The sequence below is a fragment of the Dromiciops gliroides genome, chromosome 3 (genome assembly GCF_019393635.1).
Source record: "Dromiciops gliroides isolate mDroGli1 chromosome 3, mDroGli1.pri, whole genome shotgun sequence".
NCBI classification, from domain to species: Eukaryota; Metazoa; Chordata; class Mammalia; order Microbiotheria; family Microbiotheriidae; genus Dromiciops; species Dromiciops gliroides.
The window spans coordinates 212988042-213013077 of record NC_057863.1 but is presented as its reverse complement, the minus strand read 5'-3'; the positions used below and the strand labels follow the sequence as shown (position 1 = coordinate 213013077).

The window sequence follows — 25036 nt, the reverse complement described above, 5'->3', positions numbered from 1 at the left end:
TCCAATTGAGAAATGGTCAAAGGATATGAACAGGCAGTTTTCTGATGAAGAAACCAAAGCTATCTATTCCCATATGAAAAAATGCTCTGAATCACTATTGATTAGAGAAATGCAAATTAAAACAACTCTGAGGTACCACCTAAAACCTATCAGATTGGCTAAAAATGACAAAAAAGGAACACTAATGCATTGTTGGTGGAGCTGTGAACTGATCCAACCATTATGGAGAGCAATTTGGAATTATACCCAAAGGGTGATAAAGCTGTCCTTTGACCCAGCAATACCACTTTTGGGTCTTTTTCCCAAGGAAATCGTGGAAAGCGGAAAGGGACCCACATGTACAAAAATATTTATAGCTGCTCTTTATGTAGTGGCAAGGAATTGGAAGTTGAGGGGATGCCCATCAATTGGGGAATGGCTGGACAAGTTGTGGTATATGAATACAATGGGATACTATTGTGCTGTAAGAAATGATGAGCAGGAGGAGTTCAGAGAAACCTGGGGGGTCTTGCATGGGCTGATGATGAGTGAGATGAGCAGAACCAGAAGAACATTGTACACAGTATCATCAACACTGAGTGTTGATCTGCTGTGATGCAGCAATGGTACAGAAGAGTTCCAGGGAACTCATGATAGAAGAGGATCTCCAAATCCAAGAAAAAAAAAGAACTGTGGAGTATAGATGCTGAATGAACCATACTATTTCTTTTGTTTTTGGTGCTGTTGTTTTTTCTATTTTGAGGTTTTTCATCATTGCTTTGATTCTTCTCTTATAACATGACTAATGCAGAAATAAGATTAATGTTATTATGTGTATATACATACATATATACACATAACAACATTATATATATATAAAACCTAAAAAAAATTAACAGATGGAAAAACTGGAATCTGGCAAGCTTCACCTAGAACAATAGATTGGGAATGCAAATATACAGAAGTAAAAGACAGGAGAAGCAAAAAAACCTCACTAAACATCCAATAAAATGTGCTCACCATGAAATCAAAACATACTGAACTTGAAGAAAAAATGAGCAGAGACCACTTAAGGATCATGGGTCTCCCAGAAGAACATGACAGGACAAAAAAACCTCACCATCACAGCAAAGGAAATAATAGAAGAGAATTGCCCAGAACTTCTCAATAAAGAAAATGAAATTCCAATGGGAAGAATTCACAGATTACCTGCACAAAACCCCAACAACCCTAAGCCTACAAACTCCAAGACAGAGAATTATCAAATTTAACAATTCAGTTCAGAAACAACAAGTTCTGCAAGCCATTTGAAGAAAGACCCTCAAATACACAGGAAAGAAAATTTGAATAATGGCAAGAGTATTAATCATCCAGTAGAAAAAGGAAAACAGAATGGAATGATGTATTCTGAAGAGCAATAGAGCTCAGGATGCAGCCTTGGGTGATGTATCCTGCAAATCTGAGCACAAGTATAATGTACACAAAAAGATGGACATTCTGTAATAAAGAAATATTTGAACCTCTTTTAGGAAGAAAATAAGAACTGAAATTATTTTCCTTTTGAATAGTCCAAAAAGCAGAAATGCAGGAGGCAAGAATAAATGCACCAGGCAAGGACAGTAATAGCAATAGAGTGACAACAGAGAACCCAGTAAGAAACTTCTTACCAAATGTACACAAAGAGATGGGGTGAAGGTATAAATTTAGTAGAGGTAACGGTGAAGAGGCAGGGCATATTATGAATAGAACATGTTGATGTCTTGCCTATAGGTGAATGTTTCCTTTGTAGGATAATATAAAATAGGAGGGCACAGAGAAGGAAAGGATTGGAGCAGGGGAAAAGAAATGCGTGAGTAATATGTAAAGGTCAAATCAAGAGCTAGCAATGAGGGGATTGTGACCCCTTTAGTTTCAGAAATAAAATATCCAAAAGGAAAGCACAAGTGAAGGACAGCGTAGAGTGGAGTTTGGTTCAGCTCAGCATGGAGAGAGGTAGGAGAAGAGAATAGAATCAGTGCAGGGGTGACAGTCTGAGAAAGAACTAAGGAGTGGAGGGAATAGAGGTCAAAATGAAGATAAGAACAGGGTGAGGGGAATGAAAGGCATAGGGAAAGATATAGTAAAATATTATGTTAATAAAGAAGGGCAAGGAACATTTGTGGGTGACAGCAGGGTGACAATCTGCGTGTAACTAAGTTAGAGTGCTTTTTGTGTCATTGTCTTCTTTGATTGCCTGGTAAAGCCCATTCTCTTCTTTGCAGAATAATGTTTGTTACCAACATTCATAATAGAAGAAAAAACTAAATTTCATTTAGAGGTTAGTGAAAAACATTCAACTTCACAAATCTGCTGCAATCTACACAGGCCTGTAGATCTCAGGTTAAAAAACTCTTGTATTATAGTAAACATTTTACAAGCAATTTCTCTACTTGAGATAAGATTGTGAGTTAAAGCCTACCAAGTCTAAGTAAAAAAGAGACCTGTTCAATTTTGTGATAATCTTGGGATGTCTGAGACCCTAAGTTAGATAACTAAAATTGCTAGGCATGTACATATTATTTCTCCCTTGCTTTTATTGTGTAGATCTCTGATGATTAGAGTAATCAGTTACTTTAACCTAAACATATGCCCTAAGTCTAGTTGGTGTTGGTTTGTAAGTTTGGAGGTCACAGAAACTTATTTTTTAGGTACCACCATAAAATTCAGTGGCAAGGAATTCAAAGTGTTTGCAGAGTGGTAGTTAGGGAGGAGGAAAGGGAAAGCAAGAAAACAAAAACATGAGATCTTCAGTACTTTGATAGATTTATTATTCTCTATTTTAGGAACAGCTAAATGGTGCAGTGGATAAAGCACTGGTTCTGGAGTCAAGAAGACCTGGTTCAAATCCAGCCTTATCTAGCCTTACTAACTGTGTGAACCTGGGCAAGTCACTTAAGCTTCTTTTGCCTCAATTTTTCTCGTTCTTAAAATGAAGATAACAATAGCATCTACCTTCCAGGGTTATTAAAAAGATAAAACGAGATAATATTTCGAAAGGGCTTAGCACATGGTGACACTATACATGTTGACTATTATTATTATTATTATTATATTTTTGGGTAAACCCCATTATTATGAATGATATCAGGAGGTGAGCCTATCCTATGATATAAGATAATTGGTAAAGAATGAAATATTAGACTCTTTCATATGATTAATGTTGTCTGTTCTCTCCCAGATAAAGATACATCCCACACATTTGAAAGAAATTTATATTGCTAAGAGGTCTACATGAAGAAGTTTGACTCACAAGTTAACTGAAATCTAGAAAGTTCATAATACCATTCAGTAGGAAACTGACCCTAAGTCCCCAAACATTTCAATTCCTCTTGCTTCCAAAGCTTCTAAATAGGCAGAGTAAACTATATAGTGATAGACTAGGATGAAGAAGCTCTGGTTTCCCTTCTTGATCCTACCATTTGCTGGTTTTGTGGTTTGGGGAAGTAATTTTTGTTTCCAAGATCTGATAATTTAAATATCATTTCTCTCTACCTCAGGAAATAAAGATTAATGGGTTAATATTTTCAAAATATTATTTAGTTCCTCTGAAGAAAGGCAATATGTAGCTACAAGAATTTTTCTACTTCTCAATCCTTTAGGGGAATTGCCTTCCCTTTAGTAGTTATACCAATATTCTATATTAAGAATCAAGCGGGGCAGCTAGGTGGCGCAGTGGATAGAGCACTGGCCCTGGAGTCAGGAGGACCTGAGTTCAAATCCGGCCTCAGACACTTAACACTTACTAGCTGTGTGACCCTGGGCAAATCACTTAACCCCAATTACCTCACTAAAAAATAAATAAATAAATAAAAGAATCAAGCACTGGGGACAGCTAGATGGCGTAGTGGATAGAGCACCGGCCCTGGATTCAGGAGTACCTGAGTTCAGATGTGACTTCAGACACTTAACATTTACTAGCTGTGTGACCCTGGGCAAGTCGCTTAACCCCAATTGCCTCACCAAAAAAAAAAAAAAAAGAATCAAGCACTGATAGGCAAGCTCTTGTGGGGTCTCAAGAATGAGACCAATAGGAAAGATTTCCCTGTTAGCCATTAGGAGTTCTCCAAGATTCTCATACAATATGACCTAATTCTATTCTGGCTGATTTAAGTGATGGATATTCTAGCAATGAACTATTTTTGCCCATCCTAATCCAACAAACCTCTTTATAATTTTAAAATTATAAACTTAGTAACATCTTAGGGGAGGGCGTTAGGCCTGTGAATTCATCCATGCTAGGAAACAGATGCCACCAATACAAATCAATAACTTAGAGTTTTAGAGAGCTATCTGGGTCTCTGGGAAGCTAAGTGGCTGGCTCATGGTTACACAGTTAATATGTGTTAGAGTGCAACTTTCTATTCACTAGGTCATGCTGCTTCTCTTCATATTCATAATCCATACCAATGATGTTGTTCAGTCGTTTTTTGTGTCTGACTCTTCCTGACCCCATTTGGGGTTTTCTTGGCAAGCATTCTAAAGTGGTTTGCCATATCCATCTCCAGCTCATTTTACAGATGAGGAAACTGAGGTAAACCGGGTTAAGTGATTTGCCCAGGGTCACATAGCCAATGTCTGGGGCCAGATTTGAACTCAGGAAGATGAGTCTTCCTGACTGCAGGCCTGGCACTCTACCCACTGTACCACCTAGCTGCCCAAATTAATATGAATAAATAATACCCAAAATGTGGAATAAAGCGCTACAAAGAAACTTACAATTTGAACTACTCATAATTTAATTAGAAAAAATTATAATTATTTTAATAACTATAATTTAAATTTTTAAAAAATTGTTTTTCTGTTGATAACGTGCTCTTAAATATGCATCCAACTAAATGGGGTATTCTCATCTTTAGCCCAATAATTAAGGTTTAATTCTCTTTAAAAATGTATTCATCAGGGGGCGGCTAGGTGGCACAGTGGATAGAGCACTGGCCCTGGAGTCAGGAGTACCTGAGTTCAAATCCGGCCTCAGACACTTAACACTTACTAGCTGTGTGACCCTGCGCAAGTCACTTAACCCCAATTGCCTCACTAAAAAAAAAAAAAATATGTATTCATCAAACATTTCAAGTCCTGCTACACGCTTGACAGTAACTAACAAAGAATGTCATTTAAGTCAATATGTGGAAGTCTCTGGAAAAGCTCAAATAAGACATTTTGAAGTCCAGTCAGGCAATAAACATGAGCAGTCATCACAATGAAGAACCAAGTGTTTAGACAGGCATGACTAAGAGGAGAAAGTGGATTGTCAGTGGTAGATGGTCATGAATGCTTTATAAAAAGCAGAAAAGCATATCTTCAGGAGCCCAGACATAAGTATAAAAAAGCCAAAAGAATCTTGGTACAAAGATTAGTCCAGCCCTCAAAATACCCGAATAAGATGCTCAAAGCATCTTTGGTCACCAGGTCTAGTGGGTCATCAATTAAACTTCAATGAAAAAATAATCTCTAAGAACTAAGGATTGTAGTTAGATGACAATATATATCATTATAAGTGAATACTTCAAGAACTTAAAGAGTAAACCTTTTATGTGCAAACCTCAAAATCTGCAATAAGATCAGTTGTTAAATCTTGATGATTTTATTTTCCCAACATCTTTCATATCCATTTCCTCCTTTCTATTCCAAATGCAATCAGATAATTTTGGATCCTCATCTCTTTTCACCCAGACTATTGTAACAATGATAACAACTAACTTTTATATAGGCCTTCAAATTTGACAATGCATAAAGCCTGCTGTCTCATTTGAACTTCACTACAATTCTGTGAGATAGCTCTTAAAGTTATATGATTCCTAAATGAGGAAACGAAGACTCTGAGACATTAAATGATTTGCCAGTGGTCAAACAGCTAGTAAATATTGAAACAACTATTTATCAGCTATTTTATTTCACACACACACAAAAAAAGATTTATTAAGCACTTACTATGCGTCAGGCATTGTGGAAGGTCCTCTTTGGGATGGCTGGTACTCAGAGCTCCTCTGTTATCAGTTCTAGCACTCCACTATCTAGGAAATATTTTATCTAATCTATTGATCACTATCTCCTCTCTGTCTGTCTGTCTATCCAGCCCCAGGTTCTCCCTTGACCTTCAGTTATTACCAGTTGATTATTGGGCATTTCAAACTTGATGACCTGGAGACATCTTAAACTCAACATGTCTAAACAAAACTTGTTATTCTCCTCCTAAACAGTCCTCTGTTTCAAACTTTCTCATTTCTGTTGGAGGCATCATGATCCTTTTAGTATCTCTTGTTTATAATCATCTCACATATCCAATCATATGCTGACAACATCTCTAACATCCTGCCAGTTCTCTCCACTCTTACCAATGTAGTTCAGGCCTTCATCAACTTTCACCTAGCTGTTCTCCCTGCTCTAGGTCCATCCTATACATTGCTGCCAAAATAATTTTCCTTAAGCACAGATCTCACCATATTATTTCCTTACTCAACCAATTCCAATGGTTTCCTAGTATCCCTATAATAAAATATAAATCCCTCTGTTAGCTTTTAAAGACTTGAATAACTTGACCCCAACCTATCATTCAAGCCTCATTAGGCATTACTCTTCATCCTACTATCTTCAATATACCCAAGTGGGCCTGTTCTCTGTTCCTCACACATGACACTCCATCTCCTATTTCTGTGCTTTGCTTTGGCCTTATGCACATGTCTGGGATGCACTCCCACATTATTTCTTTTGTCTACTTATGAAACCTTTCCTGATACCCCCTGCACTCCCAAATACTCCCTCCAAAATTAGCTTGTATTTAACTACTTTGTATATATTTCTATGTAATAAATTTACATTTGTACTAGCTATCTATATAACACATATACATATAAATGCATATGTATATGTATATATATGCAAATGTGTGTCTATATATATGTGTGTGTGTGTGTACACACACACACACACACACACACACACACACACACATTCATTGTCTCCTCCATCTAAACGTAAGTTTATTGTGAGTAGGAATTATTTCATACTTTGTATTTGTATTCCCAGTGTGACTGGTAAAGAGTAAGTACTTGATACATACTTGTTTATTGTTGATCATTCTGCTCCTCTGTCAGAGCCTCCAAAACGACCTTCCTGCCTCCATTTTTTGCCTTTTCTTTCTTTCTTTTCTTTTTTCTTTCTTTCTTTTTTTTGCGGGGCAATGGGGGGTTAAGTGACTTGCCCAGGGTCACACAGCTAGTAAGTGTCAAGTGTCTGAGGCCGGATTTGAACTCAGGTACTCCTGAATCCAGGGCCAGTGCTTTATCCACTGCGCCACCTAACCACCCCTATCTGTCTTTTCTAATCTCTGTTTCATACTAGCGCCCAGATAATTTTCCTAAGGAACCACACATCATGTCACTCTTCACTCAAAAACCTTCACTGATTTCTCATTGATTATAACACAAACTTTAAACTCCTGATTCTTGCCTATTAAATACAATCCAAACCCATCACAATCTGGCTCCATTCTATCTTTTCAGCTTTATTTCCTACCACTCCCTTAAATATATCCTATGTTTTAGCCAAATAGAACTATTCTTTGTTCTGTATTCTCAATCTCTTACATCCTGTCTATGGATTTTTGCTCACCATCACCCTCCCTTTCCCCTACCATAGCTAGAACAGACTCTTCATCTTATTTTCATTTATTGAAATCTTTCTTTTTCTTCAAGCCCCTAACCTCCACTCAGGTACTGAGTGTCATCTTTTTGAATGAAGTTTTCCCTGATGCCCTCTAGCCAGCTAATCTGAAAGCATTTTCCTATTTTTCATATCAATGGGCCTGAAGGTTTCCTTTTTATTTATCTCGTTCTTTCATTATAGGTCTTTATGTGCTTGTTTTTCATTTTTTTTCCCTTCAGATTTCAAGTTCTCTAAAGTTTTTTTATAGTGTTTTTGTCTTTCTTTGTATCACCAGAATTTAGTATAGTGCCTCACACATAGCCAGTCAGTTAAAAAAAAGCATTTATTAAAGGAGTGCTATATATTCCTTATTATTATTATTATTTTAATATTGCCCATGGAGTTTTCTTGGCAAAGATACTGGAGTGGAATGCTATTTCTTTCTCCTTGCCGACAAAGGTCTGTATAGTGAAAGCTATGGTTTTTCCAGTAGCAATGTATGTCTGTGGGAGTTGGACTATTAGGAAAGCTGAAAGATAGAGAATTGATACTTTTTAATTGTTGTGCTGGAGAAGACTTTTAAGAGTCCCTTGTATAGCAAGGAGATTAAATCAGTACATACCTAAAGTAATTAATTCAGACTATTTACCAAAAGGTCAAACACTGAAGCTCAAATATTTTGGCCACCAGTGAAGATGGGACTCATTAAAAAAGGCCCTAATGTGGGGAAAGAGTAAAGGCAAAAGGAAAAGGGGATAAGATAAATAATAGTGTTATTAAAACGAGGAACATGAAATTGAACAGACTTCAAGAAATAGTGGAGGATCAGGGCTTGATGTACTCGAGTCACAGAGTTGCATGTGACTAAATGACTGAATGAACAATAACAACAAATGTATTCCTTTCTCAACACATTTAGAAGTCGAAGAGAGATATTGGACGATGGCTATTGGAGATGTCAGCTTCATGGGAAGGTTTTTTAAAGGTGGAGATGTGGTCATGTTTGTAGGTTAGGGAGAATATGGATAAGAGTGGGGCAAAATACTAGAGGGGAAAAGAGGGATGGGATCAGGGGTTCATGTAGAAATCTTGGCAAAGAGAAGGGTGATTTCTTTATCAGAGGGGGTGAGGAAAGATATAGTGGGGTAAGATGATTGAATAAGATGACAGGAGGAGGAAACAGGAAATTCTTTTATTGTATAATGTTTATTTTATGAAAAGAATGAAGGATCCTGAGCTTGTCACTTATTACCATAGTTGTTTGACTTGGGGAAGGTTATTTTAACTCCCACTGAAATAACTATTGGTTCCTTGGTTATTTTTTTTCTTTTTCATTTGAAAAATGAGGGAGTTTGTATTGGATGACCACTGTATCCTTACAACTCTAATGTGGGATTTTCAGAAAGTCTGTAATGGCTATTTGTTGAATTACAAAGCACTGATAGATACTGAAGGAGACAAAATACAAATAAGATGGAGCCATTCTCTTTAAAAAGCATGTTTCATGGGAGGAATAAAATGTAAAACCTATATTAGAGACTCAAATTTTAAATAAAAATGTGTATATATATGTATGTGTGTGTGTATATATATATGTATATATATGCATATATATGTGTGTGTGTATATATATATATAACAAAACAGCAGCTGCCAGGTACTTAAAGGAAAACAAATGAAAGTTTAGAGGAAGATGAGACCACTTATAGCTGGGAAAGGGTGGGGAAGTTTGGAACAGAAATGTAACATCTGAACTGGACCTTGAAAGATAGGTTAAAGAGTTCAGTAGTTGGATAGATAAAAAGAGAAAACATTTCAAAGCTACAGTCATGGGAAAAGGAAACCTAATGTAGGGAATTTTATCTGGAACAAATAGTGTAGGAGGGAGAGTAGAATTAAATAAACTCGGAAAGATAGGTTAGAATTAAATTATGAAAGGTTTTGATTGTAGCTTATAGAATGTGGATAAATATGTGATGAAGAAGCAATGAGCTAACATGAAACTGTCCCCATCCAAATTCCAAATGTGAAAGCCGTCAAAAGATGTTAACATTAGGCAGACTAATCTATTTAGGCAGTTAGGCAGCCCACTTGATTCAAGTGACTTGGGAGTCAAGAAGACTTTAGATCAAATCCAGCTTCAGATACTTACCAACTGTGTGACCATGGACAAGTCACTTAACTCCCCTCTGGCTCAGTTTTCTCCTCTGTAAAATGTGTAGAATAATAGCACCTACTTCCCAGAGTTGTTGTGAGGATAAAATGAAATCATATTTGAAAAACACATTGAAAGTCTTAAAATGCTATCCCAAATACTATCAACGTGATCAAGCAAATTTTTACTTATGTTTATTCTGATAATTCCCTCAAAATCTCAGGGTAGTGTGAGGCTGATTTTCAATGCTTAATTTACTGGAGAATAGGGAGGAGTTGAGGGGAGTGAAGAACACAGTGAGAATAAAGAACAGTTTCAGTAGGAATGTAGGAGTGAGGGAATTATAATCAGAAAAGGGAATTCAAAAGTTCAGGATCTTAGAAGTGATAGACTTATAAATGATGATGAGCTCTAACATATGACTAAACTGATGGTTGAAGTAGGATAAATGTTGATCATTGGCTTACTGGGTGAAGAAAAACATTGCCAGTTAGGTTCTAATGATGGTATGGAAAGGAGAAGAGTGTACTAGCTGGTAAAAGACAATAATGAAGGCAGGAAGATGTTTCTACGTGATGGTGGCAGAATGATAATGTGAAAGTTATAGTGGGCAATAAGGAGGGAATTGAGCTCCTGGGCCAGCCTTTGTAAAGTCAGGGAGTATGGCAAAAAGGACACCCAGTGGAGGAAATTGCAAGGAATGTGGTATGTGCCAGGAAAATCCAAGTTTCAGTTAGTTATATTTGAAGATAAGTCAGAGAATGTTGGAAAGTTTATTGGAATAGAAATTGTGTTGGAAAATGGCACAGTGGAAAGGTCTACATTCTTTTCTAGCAGGCATGAAGTAGAGCTCAACTGGATAAGGAATAAAGAATGGAAGGTGGTAGGGAGATAGAACTGGTGCATATAGTAGTAATGCTAGATGATAGAGATTAAGGAATTTGGAAGTTGGGTGGTATACTTTAGGGGAATGTTGATGGTTAAAAAGATGGAGAGCTGAGTACATAGAACTAATTAAAAGATGAGCTAGTAAAATTAATTAAATTGCAAATTTGTAATTTGAATGTTTGTGATGCAGCACATTGGCCACTATGTGCATACAAAATTTCCCTGCCAGGTAGTGATTTGGGACTTTTCTGATGATCAAATCAGACTTTTTTGATGGTAGAGAAAGGGTTAGAATCTCATATGCATAATTCTCATGCTTAGGAGATGTCTAGCTTCCTAGTATTTACAAATTAACATAACTTGTATTTAACAACATTTTGTTTGTCCTCACAAGGGATAATAATCAAGACAGATGTTTACTCCTTAGGTTAACTAGTAAGATATAAACATTGGCCCCCTTTGAGAAACAAATGTCATTTAAAAATGTGAAATATTTGTATTATAATCCAAAGATCGTTCTGTAAATTGTTTTTGAGAGTCCCATTTCTTCAAGAATAGCTTAAAAATGCTTATTATTTAATATTTGGGTGCTGTCATAATTAGCATTGTATATATGTTATTACTTAACACCTTTTATATTAGGACCCATGTGATAAATTCCTCTTTGAATTTAGTGCCAGTTGCAGTTTTTTAAGGGAGATTAATTTGCACACTTGTTTTTTTCAAAGATACATACTGATTATGCCAATGTGTATCTTTCTTTTTATTCCCCTCAACCCTTAGGGAACATGGAACTAAATTCAATGCCCAACTACTACTGGAGCTATGTCATCCCAAGCACTAGATAACATTTATTCTACTACTTTTTGGTTTTATTTGAGATTTTCCAGTTTTACATTAAGCTTAAGCCCAAAGTTTCTTGACTCCATGTCTTTGTTCATGCAATCCTCTCTGCCTAGAATGCCTTCCTCCCCTTCATTACCTATTAAATTACTATCCACCTTTCCAAGAATTTCATCTTAAATACCTTTTTGAAAAGCAGACAAGGTGTAAGTCCTAAATAAATCAATCCCACTTGTTTTACAAGGACAGCAGGAAGACTAATAAGATTTTGAGAAAACTCCCTTTTTGGAAATGTTCCATCAAAGAATCAAAGGCTGAAGTTTCTAAAACAGCCAATATTCAATATTTAAAATAATGAAATTATATTAAAATATTTTAATTCATATGAAAAAGATCCTTAGGCTAACATTCAAAACAGAAAATAGCTAGTACCAAATTTATTGTTTGTTTCATTTTCATCTCAGCAAATATTTCTATATGCTTACTCTATTAGTGTTTACATAGATATTCCTGACTTCACAGAGCTTATAGTTAAGTGAGGGGATAAGATATAAAGATGCATATACTTTAAATCCATTTTTTGTGGCCCTGTGAACTCTCTCATAGAGAAATTCCCTCTACCAATACAGATCAGAAATTGTTCTACAACTTAGTTGTCTTAGAGAATTGCCTGGGACACAGAGAGTATATGTGACATGCCCAAGGTCACATAGCCATTATTTCAGAAGTAAGACTTGAATTCACATCATCTTGGTCACAAGGCTAGCTATCTAACCACTGTGCAATGCTATCTCTTTACTGAATCAGAAAGTTACAGAACAAAGATCCCTGTGAAGGTTGAAGAAGTGTTACCAATTTTGGAGAAAGGTCAAGAAAGTCTTCAAGGAATAGATGGCATTTGAGTTGAGCTTTCAATAATCACAGAAATTCAATAGTCAGTAGAAGAGAGAGGGCAAAAGAAGAAGAAGAACATGAGCTAAGCCTTGGAAGTGTAAACATGCAATGTTTATTTGGGGGAAACCAAGGAAGTATTTTGGTTGTAGTGTCCAGTATACAGAGGAAAGTATTACAAATTAATTCTTTAAAAAGGATGATATTAGGGGCAGCTAGGTGGCACAGTGGATAGAGCACCGGCCCTGAAGTCAGGAGTACCTGAGTTCAAATCCGGCCTCAGACACTTAACACTTACTAGCTGTGTGACCCTGAGCAAGTCACTTAACCCCAATTGCCTCACTAAAAAAAAAAAAAAAAAGGATGATATTAGAATGTGGGATGCTGGGGCAGCTAGATGGCACAGTGGTAAAGCACTGGCCCTGGATTCAGGAGTACCTGAGTTCAAATCCGGCCTCAGACACTTGACACTTACTAGCTGTGTGACCCTGGGCAAGTCACTTAACCCTCATTGCCCTGCAAAAAAAAAACAAAAACAAAAACAAAGAATGTGGGATGCTTTAAATACCAAAGAAAGAAGTTTGAAATTTACTTGGGAGGCAAAAGGCAACCCAATGAAGATTTTTCTGAAAAGTAGATTTCTGCATAAAACATAATCAATTTGCATAAAGCACATTTTCTGGCAATATTTTAAACAGATAACTTAGAGAGGGTAGAGGTTAGAAGCCATTATGTTAGTCCGGGTGAGAGGGGAGGAGGGCTTGAATTAGACTGGTAACCAAGTGAGTGAAAGAATGTTGTAGAAGTAGAATTGACACAACTTGGCAATTAATTATATATGATAGATGAGAGAGAAGGAAGAATCAAAGATGACATTAAGGTTGGGAACTTACTGGAATAGATCTGATAGAAATGGTGAAATAGGAAGAAGGCACAGGTTCAGGGAGAAGACAATATGCTCAGTTTTGCATGTGTTGTGTTTAAGAAGTTATTTGGTCAGACAGGTAAAGATATACTATGGACATTTGGAGATGTGGATCTTAGATCACAGAAGAGATTAGGATTGGTGCTATGGGGATTTGGGCTTCATTTGCATGGAGGTGGTGGTTGAAGTTCTTGGAATGAATGATATCAACAAGGGAGAGTGAATCTTGAGAAAAGAAAAGGGATGAGATACAAAAGGTAGGGAAAGGCAAGAAAGGGAAGAGAAAAAAGGCAAGGAAAAGTGGACCAAAGGCAAATCTATAAAGAATACCTACCTCAAGGTTGAAAAGAGGAGTCAGCAAAGAAGACTGAAACGGAGTAGTTAAATTGGATGAAAACCAGGAGATTGGGATTTCCCTCAAGCAAAGAGATAGAGAAAGGTATACCTGATAGCAATGGGTATTAAATACTACAGGAAAATCAGGGAGGCTGGATGATTGCACTTCACTGTGTTTAGTGATGAGGAGATCACTGATGATAATAATTCAGGAACATTTTCTGCCAGGTCACTGTAAGCTCCACTTGCTTTCCTCAGAAAGGAAGACAATAGGCATAGGAGATTTTCTTTTTAAGAATTTTATCAGCATGGAGAGCTCATGGTGTGGAATCATTTTCTGCCTATACAGATCATCACCTTGTTTGTAGCATCATATGAGAGGGTTGACTGAGACACTAGGAAATTATGTGATTTGTCTATGGTTGCCCAATTAATATGTAGTGTAAGTAGGACTTAAAGCCACATCTTTGTGGATAGAGCACCGGCCCTGGATTCAGGAGGACCTGAGTTCAAATCTGGCCTCAGACACTTAACAATTCCTAGCTGTGTGACCCTAGGCAAGTCACTTAACCCCAATTGCCTCACCAAAAAAAAAAAAAAATTAAAAATAAAAAGCCACATCTTTTTGACTCCAAGGTCAGCCCTCCATCTGTTTCAGCTTTTCATATAGTTCAGTTTATTATAACAGAAAGGAATATGATTTGAACATCTTTGCCATCTCATATCTCCAGGACTAGAATTGTCTGCTCAAATGCCATAAACATTACTTCATCCTTAAAATAAGAGATTTGGGTTAAGTGATTTCTAAGGTCCTGGCCAGTTCTGAAATTTGAGAATATCTATACATATTCACACAATAAATGGCTAGAAAAATGGCTGACTTGATTTACCCTCCAATATTTTATTTTATATTTTAAAGTCTAATATATGTGGGGGTGGGGGAACAGTATCTTAATAAAAACACTTAATGAAAAACAGTAGGTTAATAGGAGAATAAGCTATAAAGAAACGTATTCAGTAAAATGAACAGAGAACATTGGCATTTTGAACATCCTGATTAATAAATGGCAGAATTTTCAGACCATTTAATTCTTTTTTTTTTTTTTTTTAGTGAGGCAATTGGGGTGAAGTGACTTGCCCAGGGTCACACAGCTAGTAAGTGTTAAGTGTCTGAGGCCGGATTTGAACTCAGGTACTCCTGACTCCAGGGCCGGTGCTCTATCCACTGCGCCACCTAGCCGCCCCAATTTTCAGACCATTTAAAAGGCAAATTATGTTTTTCAGGGAATCAAGACTTTATATATTGGGCAAAAGAAGATTTAAGATTACTTCCTCAATTACTAATGGAAGGTCAAATTTCCCAAGTGGGTTTTCTGCTGCTGATAATCACAAATAAGAGGAAAGTTGCTCTGTAGTAACAGGGTTCAAATTCATGGAATAAATAGAAACCACAAGTCACTTGTTAGGAAATCTCTCCAGAAGTGGAGTAAAGCTGCAAAAAAATTAGAAAAAAAATACTGAAAGGTAAACAGTAGAATTTATTTTATTGACTGAACCACATGGAAAGATCCTAATTACAGGTTACCAAAAAATCTCTCTACTAGATATGTAAAGAAGAAAACAGAGTGTGCACATTCTCTATCCTTCACTTTCTTCTGTTTTTAACAAAATAAAAGATGACAATATAATTTTTAAACAAAACTCTTTGAATAGAATAGTTTATTATTCTGGTAAATACCTTATGAGTTAAAAGGTTATCCAGCTGAAGCTAATTGCCTTCCCCTTCCTCACCCCATATACCTAATAAATAATAAAAAGTAACATTTATATAGCATTTTATATGTGCTAGGCACCATACTAGGTACTTAACAATTATTACCTCGTCTGACCTTCACAGCAACACTGGGAGGGAGGTGCTATTATTACTCCCATTTTATAGATAAGGAAACTGAGGTTAAAGAGGTTAAATGATTTACCCAGGGTCATACAGCGGGAAAATGTCTGAGGCTAGATTTGAACTCCTTACTCCTGGCCCAGCACTCTATTTTCTGTACCACTTAACTGACCTGATTATTTAGGTGGTAATTAATTACCAAGTCTTATTGATTCTACCTTTTTAACATTTTCTGCAATCATTTCCTCTACACTCACACACATGACTACGACCCTAGTTCAAGGCCTTCATCTCCTCTAACTTGAACTATTGTTAGCAGCCTCTTAATTCCTCTCCCTGTCTCAAGTTTATCCTCACTTTAAAGCTCCACACAGCTGCCAAAGAAATTTTCCTAAAGTGTAGGGCTGTTTGTGTCAAGTCCTGCTGTGAGATTGTGTATTTGTTGAAAAAATAGGGAAACCCTGGTGTTCTCTTATTACCTCTACAAATACACCATCTTCTGCTAGTCATTTTAATGCCCTTTATGACCTGGCTTCGACTTACCTTTCCTTCCCAGGAACTCCAGGGTCCAGTCAAATTAGCCTACTTGCATTTCTTCATAAAGAACACTCTATTTCCTACCTCTGTGGTCTTGCTGTATCGCATGCCTGGAATGTACTCCCACCTCACAGCCACTTCTTAGAAGTTCTAGTCCATCTCATCTACCTTTCCTAAATTTCTTTAGCTATTAATGCCAAATAAGTAGAGAGATAACATCAAAGTCAGCAACTCTCAACAGACATGAGCTAGATCACCCTAAGCAAGTCACTTAATATCTGTCTTCTTCTTCTTCTTCTTCTTCTTCTTCTTCTTCTTCTTCTTCTTCTTCTTCTTCTTCTTCTTCTTCTTCTTCTTCTTCTTCTTCTTCTTCTTTACTGAGGCAATTGGGGTTAAGTGACTTGCCCAGGGTCACACAGCTAGTAAAGTGTTAAATGTCTAAGGCCAGATTTGAACTCAGGTACTCCTGAATCCAGGGCCAGTGCTCTATCCACTGCGCCATTTAGTTGCCCCAATCTGTCCTCTTCTAAGCAGTGTTTTTAAAACTAGACACTGTAGAGAAGATGCTGATCTGTAACAGCAGAGGGAGTTTCTTCACTGAGAAGTTCCCTGTTTTAGTGAAATCACAGATCCAGTCCCTATTCTGATATCTAGCTTCCCCCTTCCCCTTTTCTTTCCTTCCTTCCTTCCTTCCTACTGATTACATTTATTTATTTCTATTAATCTATGCCTTTCTACCTCATTGTCTGATGCATGATAGGAACTTAATAAATACTTGTTAATAGGTTAATTAAAAAATCCACAATAGTCGTATATGAAGAATAGTCAGTTGTGATATTTCTATTATGCTATGCAAAATGAATATACATAGGACTCATGGGAAGGATTTGGGATTCTAAAAAGAAAAATTACTTATTGGCTGTGTGGCCCTGGGCAAGTCATTTAACCCTGATTACCTCCAAAAAAACAAAAAAGAAAGAAAAATCACTCTAAACACAATTTAATAGGAGGATGCAGATTGAGAGAAGTTGGCTGTTTAATTATTTAAGTGTTGACAATCAAAAAGCGGACTTTTGGTGGTCTTTGTGGGTCCTTCAAAAGATAGAGGTAGCTATCAGAATGAGATCTGATGGGGATTACACTTTCTGCTATAAATTTGTTCATCTAGTTAGAATTGTTATTTTATCTTCAAGGTGCTAAAAGTGTATTTTTTACTACTCTTAGGCAGAGCCCTTTACTATATTAGTAATCAAGAATGTATATGTTAGCTTCACTTGGGATGTAACAATTCAGTATTTCTGAATTTAAGCTCATGTTTCTATCACCTCTCTTCAAATTCTTTTGCTCCATCAGAAAGCAATGGCACCCTCTTGGGTTCTATCCTAGCTGGGTAGAAAAATGTATTTTCTGGTTCCTACTATTATAATGAGACTGGACAATATCTCATACCTTTCCTGGCACTGTCTGGCATATGACTACTCCTTTCTGTTCCTAGCCCACACATCTTTATTGATTCTGAATTTCTGTCCTAATGAGGCACATCTAGAGATATAGCATCATACCATGCAGGCCGACTTTTCATGGGGCAATTCCACCAAGCTCCTTATAATCTACTCTTGGTGCATTCCTTGTCTCTACAGAGAATCAAATTGATGCAGTGTCATTAAATGCAGTCTTATTAAAGTTAAGCCTGTGTTTATAAACTTAAAAATATTTATGGTAAGAATGAATATAATTATGGAAAATCACTTCATGTCAAAATTCTATCCACATTTCCTTAGGGAAAAAGAAAACCATTTCTGTTTTATTTTATTTTTTTAATTAACAAACATTTTCTCTCCCTCTCAATTCTCCCATGGGGGGAAAAATCACAAAACCCTTCTAATAAACATTTATAGTCTAGCAAAATGAATTTCTGCATTGACTAAAAATGTTTGCCTTTCAACGTATCTGCCTCTCTCTTTTAGGAGGTCAACAGAATATTTCATAGCCCAGTTCAAATAACATATCCACAATGAAACCTTCCCAAACATCCCAGAGGGGATGTGTGCTCCTTTTCATCTAAAAAGTCCCTATGCTTCCTGAAGATATGTTTTTTGTTGTTGTTAAGTATGATTCTTTTTTACTCCATTTGGGATTTTCTTGGTAAATATACCAGAGTGGTTTGCCATTTTCTTCTCCACCTTATTTTATAGATGAAAAAACTGAGGCAAACAGGGTTAAATGACTTGCCTAGGGTCACATAGCTAATAAATGTTTAAGGCCAAATTTGTACTCAGGAAGATAGATGACTTTCTGACTCCAGATCTGGCGTTCTATCCACTGCACCACTTAGTTGCCCTGAAGATAGGGTACTAGCTAAAATTAGATGAAAAACTTAAGATATATTGCATATAATTTTAAGTAAAGTATATTATAGTATTTCCTAGAAAAAGAAAATCTACTAATAAGGCATTATGAAATACTGGTCTCTTGGATATCTCCTGCATCACATGTAAGCTGAAGAGTCAAGGGCATTTCTAGTATTAAGTGTATGTGTATATGTACTTAATATATTATACATGTACTATGCATGTACATATAGTATATACAAAGGATATATGTGCATACACACATGTATACATAGATACCCACACACATATGAATGCCATTATATATACATGTATGTAAGTGTAAGTATATACAATATACTATATATAATTAGTACATGCACATTTATACACATGTAGATATATGTGTATACATAGATACATATGTATATACACATATACATATATAATTTGTATATACTATATGCACATGCATAGTACATGTATAATATATACACACATATACATAGATGAGTGAGATTTTATCCTAGCATAGAGGATGGACTGTTGGCTGGGCTTGGAATCAAGAAGACCCGAGTTCAAATTCTGCTCTTGATACTTAACTAGCTGTATCACTTAACACAAGTCACTTAACATCCATGTACCTTGGGCAGCTTGGTTCTCTAGGAGTAACTTGCTATGAATACGGCTTCAAACACTTCCTAGCTGGAGGACCCTAGTCAAGTCACTTATATTCTTTGAGTCTCAGGTTTCTCATCTACTCCAAGGTCTCTTCTAGCTCTAAATCTATGATCATCTGGAATAAAATAGAATGAATTACTAATAAATAAATGTCATTGTTTACAGACCTCTGGTAGGATTAGGTGTTCACAAATGGATATTTCTCAATAAGTATTTTTGTTATTATTATTTTTAGAAAACATTGTCTTTATAGTACCATCTTAGCTATATCCTTTAGCTGCGTCTTTATTAATAAAACAGACGTGTCACTTCTTCCTAACAGAATCCAAGATGTCAGAGGAACATAGATTTGGAGGCCATCAACTCCAACCTTCTCATTTTACACATAAGGAAGCTGAGCATAAAGAAATTAATGGACTTCCAAGGTCACATAGTGAATGTCAAGTACTATGTGAATGAAGTTCTTCTTCACTCTAAGTCTAACAGTCTCTCCACTATTCCATAAAGGTAGCAACTTCTTGTTAGGAATAAGCTTCAAATTTGTATAGGTTCTTTACAATCTCATGATCAAGCTATTGTTTCCTTCGTATTAATAGTTACAGCTATTTGTGCTTTTAATCCTCTCCTCTCTTGTCTCAGCTGGGAGCTTGGCTCTTGAATGCTCTTCTTCTTCCCTACCCTAATCCCTGTTGCCCAGTTCCGACCAGGAATTGGATTCACTTTTGTCTGGTTGCTGACTCCCCTACACTCAACCCTGTTTGTGGTAACCCAGAGACCCTCTGCATTGCACTCTGACACTTGGGCCTGCTACCCACTCCCCTACATTCCTAACATTTGGGGTACCATTTGCCCTTCAATTTCTCCTCACTATCCATGGGGCCTTACCATCTGCCCTTCTGGTTTGCTTACTGGATTCTCATTACCACCTGTCTTCCATTTGCTATGAAGCAAAATCTCCCTTAATGCGTTGTCTCCCCTAATTAGAATGTGAACTTCTTGAGAACAAGGGTGCTGTTTAGCTTTTCTCTGTATCCTCAGTGCTCAACACTATGCTTGACATAAAGTTAGAAATTAATATGTTTTTCTTCTAAACAATTCAGAATTTGGTTTCCATTTTCCTTTTTGTTTGTTTGTTTGTAATCATGGATAAGGAAGGGTTGGGGGGCAGCTAGCTGGCACAGTGGTAGAGCACTGGTCCTGGATTCAGGAGGATCTGAGTTCAAATCCGGCCTCAGACACTTGACACTTACTAGCTGTGTGACCCTGGGCAAGTCACTTAACCCTCATCACTTGCAAAAAATCAAACAAACAAAAAAAAGGAAGGGTTAAAGGAGTAAGTATTTATTAAGTGCCTACTATGTGTTAGGCACAATACTAAACACTTTATATATATTATTTCAACAATCTTCTGAGGTAGGTACTATAACAATCCCCATTTTACAGTTGAGGAAACTAAAGCAGAGAGAGTTTAAGTGACTTGACATGGGTCACATAGCTAGCTAGTGTCTAAGGCCATATTTTAACTTGGATCTTCCTAAGTACAATAACAGTGCTCTATCCACTGCATTGCCTAGCTGTCCTCAATAGAATTGAGAGGTGATATTTCAAAATTAAGAACTAGTTTCCACTACCTAAAACATGATCTATTTCAGTTAGAATATTCTTCAAGTTTGAAGATTCCAGGTAGATTAAGACAAAGCAGTTTTCTACATTCACCAAATTCAATATATCAACTTTATAAATTTACAAAGGAACCCAATATTCTCATTTTAAACAGTCATCCTCTGCCAACAGCCAACACTTTTTGTCCTTTTAGAGGAATGTTATTATACTGAAAAAGAAGACAAATTGTAAAGTTGGACACACTATGATTTTTTTTATCTCTTTATGTGATTCATCACCACAAATACCATAAGGATTCTGTCCTGCAATTAAGGCAGAATCCCATCATCATAAAGGTAGAAAGTGAAAATCAACAGAAATCTTGTTAAGTTGCAGAAATGAGTGAAAGGAACACAATCAAATAAACAGGAGTAGAATTATGACCCTCAGTTGTGAGAACTAGCAGTTTTACAAATAAGGATTGGAAAAGATATTCAGATATGAGAAAATGAACAAAAGAAAATTACAAAGTAGAGTGAATGGTGTATAGATTAAGATCATTAGCTCTTAAGAGTTGGAAGAAACTTCAGAGGCCATTTAGTTTAACTCATGCCTGAGTAGAGATTTTCTTTACAATATGTCTCTTTTTTTTTTTTTTTCAGAATGTGCTTGACAGGGAAATCACTTCTTAAGCCGGCCGGCTTTACTTGTGAACAGCTCTACTTTTTAGGAAGATTTTCCATGTATCAAACCAAAATTTGCCTTTAAATAATTCCTACCCATTGCTCTTAGGGGCTGCTAGGTGGCATAGTGTATAGAACACTGGTTTTGGAATGAGAAATACTTGAAATTAAATCTAAACTGGAGAAGGAAATGGCAAACCACTCCAGTATTTTTGCCAAGAAAACCCCAAATGGGGTCATGAAGAGTCGTTTCTGATCGAAATAATTGAGTAACAACAACAACAAAAGCCATTGCTCTTAGCACCACATTTTGGGTCCAAGCATAGTGCTTGACACATAGTAAGCACTATATAATGTTTTCCTTTTCCATTACATTCTACTTCATTCTCTTTTTTTTTTTTTTTTTTGGCAGGGCAATGGGGGTTAAGTGACTTGCCCAGGGTTGCACAGATAGTAAGTATCAAGTGTCTGAGCCTAGATTTGAACTCAGGTACTCCTGAATCCAGGGCCGGTGCTTTGGAAACTACACCACCTAGATGCCCCTTATTCCATTTCATTTTAATCCATCCTGTTTCATCCTTTCAATTTCCTCCCTTTATAATCTGTTCTAACCTATTTTGGGGGGTGGGGCAATGAGGGTTAAGTGACTTGCCCAGGGTCACACAGCTAGTAAGTGTCAACTGTCTGAGGTAGGATTTGAACTCAGGTCCTCCTGAATCCAGGGCTGGTGCTTTATTCACTGTTCCACCTACCTGCCCCCTGTTCTACCCTATTCTAACCAAAACAATTGCAGTCATTCTGCCACATGATTGTCCCTTTAATACTTGAAGACAGCTTAATTCTTTTCTTCTTCAGGTTGAATAACCCCATATGGTTTTGAATTTATGAACCATCTTGGTTTTACTCTTTTGGACTAGATAATGTCCTTCTTAAAGGACCCCAAATATGGGGTCTAACCTGAATGTGGCATACCTGAAACAAGAAGGATTCTAGTGAGGATAAAATTTTAGAGACTTTTCATTTAGATAAGAACTCATATGTATGAAACTAGTCCTTTTCAAAGTTCACGAGCTAAGTACTTGTTTTCCCTTAGAAGTAATTCAATTTACCATATAAGCATGGTGACACATACACAAATTATGTTTTCTTTCTTTGCTGAGGATTAACCCCCACAGAAAACAAGAGTGGAAAACAGCTATTCTACATGACATTTTCATTGCACTGGAATTATTTTGGTGGAGTTATTTTGGTGACTACAGTGCTACACAATAGCAATTTCATTTTGTTTAGACTAACCAATCAAGTATACTCATCTCTCAAAGTAATGAATCTGTTTTATGTCAATTGTTACTATTAACAATTGTTCTTTATTTTGCATATTTAACTTTTCTACTTAATAAGTTCCAACTTTCGTGCTAATTTCTATGTTGGGGACTGAATACTAGGGTCTAATATGTAGAAGAAGGATTCCAATATACCTATATACTAAAGTGAGAAGATAAAATAAGCAGAAAATGTAGCTTAAATAAGATGAAATAAGTTTTGTGTCAAAATGAAGGTAGCTTAACTGGTCCATGTCTGCTAAAAGGAAATACATTTTATTTAAGTTTTAATAATAGCTAGGGCATTGATTTATCAGAGGCATAGTAGAGAGCCAGGGTTGTAGTCAAAAAGCCTTGAGATCAAGTCCTATTTCTGAACATACAATGTATGTGTACCTTGGGCAAATCATATAGTCCCTTAGTGCCTCCAGGTCCTCTAACACCAGAAGTTGCGGAGAACAGTTGTCCAACTCTGTTGGAAGGAGTTTCCTAAACAGAATTCTCTACACCAGTGAAGTCATAAGTTTGATAAAAACAAAACAAAAGAACCAAAGATAATCAATTATGTGCTCTTGTTATATGTCTTCATCAATGTGGAAATGTAACCAATATGTCTTCATGAAAGTGGAAATGTCACTAATACAGTTTATAACTTTTAAACTTAAAAAAAAATAACTCAGTAAATAAATCTTAGTAGCTTAGTTAAAGTAGAAATATGGTAAAGTGGTATCCACACTAACTCTGGAATGAGAGGTCCTGTGTTCAAAACCCACCTTGGACACTTATTGGTCTGATCATGGGCAAGACACTTAACCTCCTCTGAGCTGTGGTCTTTACATCTGTAAAATGACGGGGCTGGATTAGATGGCTTCTAATGTCCCTTCCTTAAGATCCCATGATGTTAGAGAGTTAGTTGTTTCAGGTTCTTTGTAGTTAAATGACTTGCTTATGGTCACAAAGCTAATAAGTGTCAGAGGTAGACTTTGAACTCAGACACTCCTGGCTCAGTCTCACACTTGATCATGCTGCGATCATTATAACTTGCTCTCTCTCCTCTGCAAACTTGTTAGCCATTCTTGAAATTATTACAAGACTTGATAGCCTTTGTTTCCCCATAAAGGAATGTTATAATGCTAGTCATAAATTATATAGTCTTGAGATTCTTGAGTAACAAGGACAAAAGTCTTGACAGATTGTTGAAGTTCATTTTCAGTGTCCTTGAATAGTTTTTTTTTTTTTTAATACTGAACTGATGAAACTTCTCCAAAAGAGGAGAAATGGAGAAAAGGAAATGAATTTTACTTCATTCTCAAGTTAAATGATATAAATAAAATCTCTCTCAGATAAGATAATCTCCTCAAATATTGTAAAGATAAATTAGCCATAACCATGCAAAGCACTTAGTTAGAGATTTTCAGGTTTATAAGAAATGAGATGTGAATTCTGGTATATGACTTGCATTTTTTTGTATCCCTTAAAAGTGAAGCTAGAAAATGTCCAAAGAAGCACAATTTAAGTGATAATACAGATTGCAGGTATTCTTCATTTAAAAAAAATCTTAAAATGAAGGTTTTAACCAGAATTACATCTGTATCAAGTTTTTAATTTTAATCAGTGCTGTGAAGAGCAACATTAACCTCTCATCAAGTGTTTCTAGATGCCACTCATTTTTTATGCTTAGACACACACACACACACACACACACACACACAAGTAATGACTTTAAAATAAAGGCTGGACTTCTCAAACCATACCAAAAAGTTGGCAAAAATTATAACATAATATTATAATCAAGCCTGAACAAAATAAATTTCTCAGGAGAGATAATAGAAGATTTTGTGAAGATGAATGAATAATGTGTGAAGGGTAAGATATTTTATTTTTAACTCCAGTGCCTAGCACAGTGTAGATGCTTAATAAAGGGTATTTAATTGAATTGAATTATGCATTTCCTTTGAGGACTGATCAAAATGAAAGGTTAGATAAAAGAAATGTTCTATGGGCTGAGAGACATTAAATTGTTTTCCAAATGAGTTTCCTTTTTAAAAATGCTGTCATATATAACGCTATTTTATCAGAGTATAGATTCAGAACTGCTAAAGAGAGGATGATCTCTGAATGAACTTTCCAGACATAATTATATGGTGAAAACAAGTTAATATTTCTCTCCATTTTCCATTAGCAGCTTTACTTTCTTTTCCCTCTGTGGAACATTATGTTTCCTCTAGGATAAGATGATCACCTGAAATCTCATCACCAAGCAGATAAACTCAGTTTTTGATACTGA

The 25036-nt window shown here is 36.3% G+C and overlaps 1 protein-coding gene across 7 annotated transcripts in view; it reads right to left on the bottom strand.

Moving 5' to 3' along the window:
• EPHA6 (EPH receptor A6) overlaps positions 1-25036 on the bottom strand; it is a 1203504-nt gene that overhangs the window by 258993 nt on the left and 919475 nt on the right. The window lies entirely within an intron of this gene.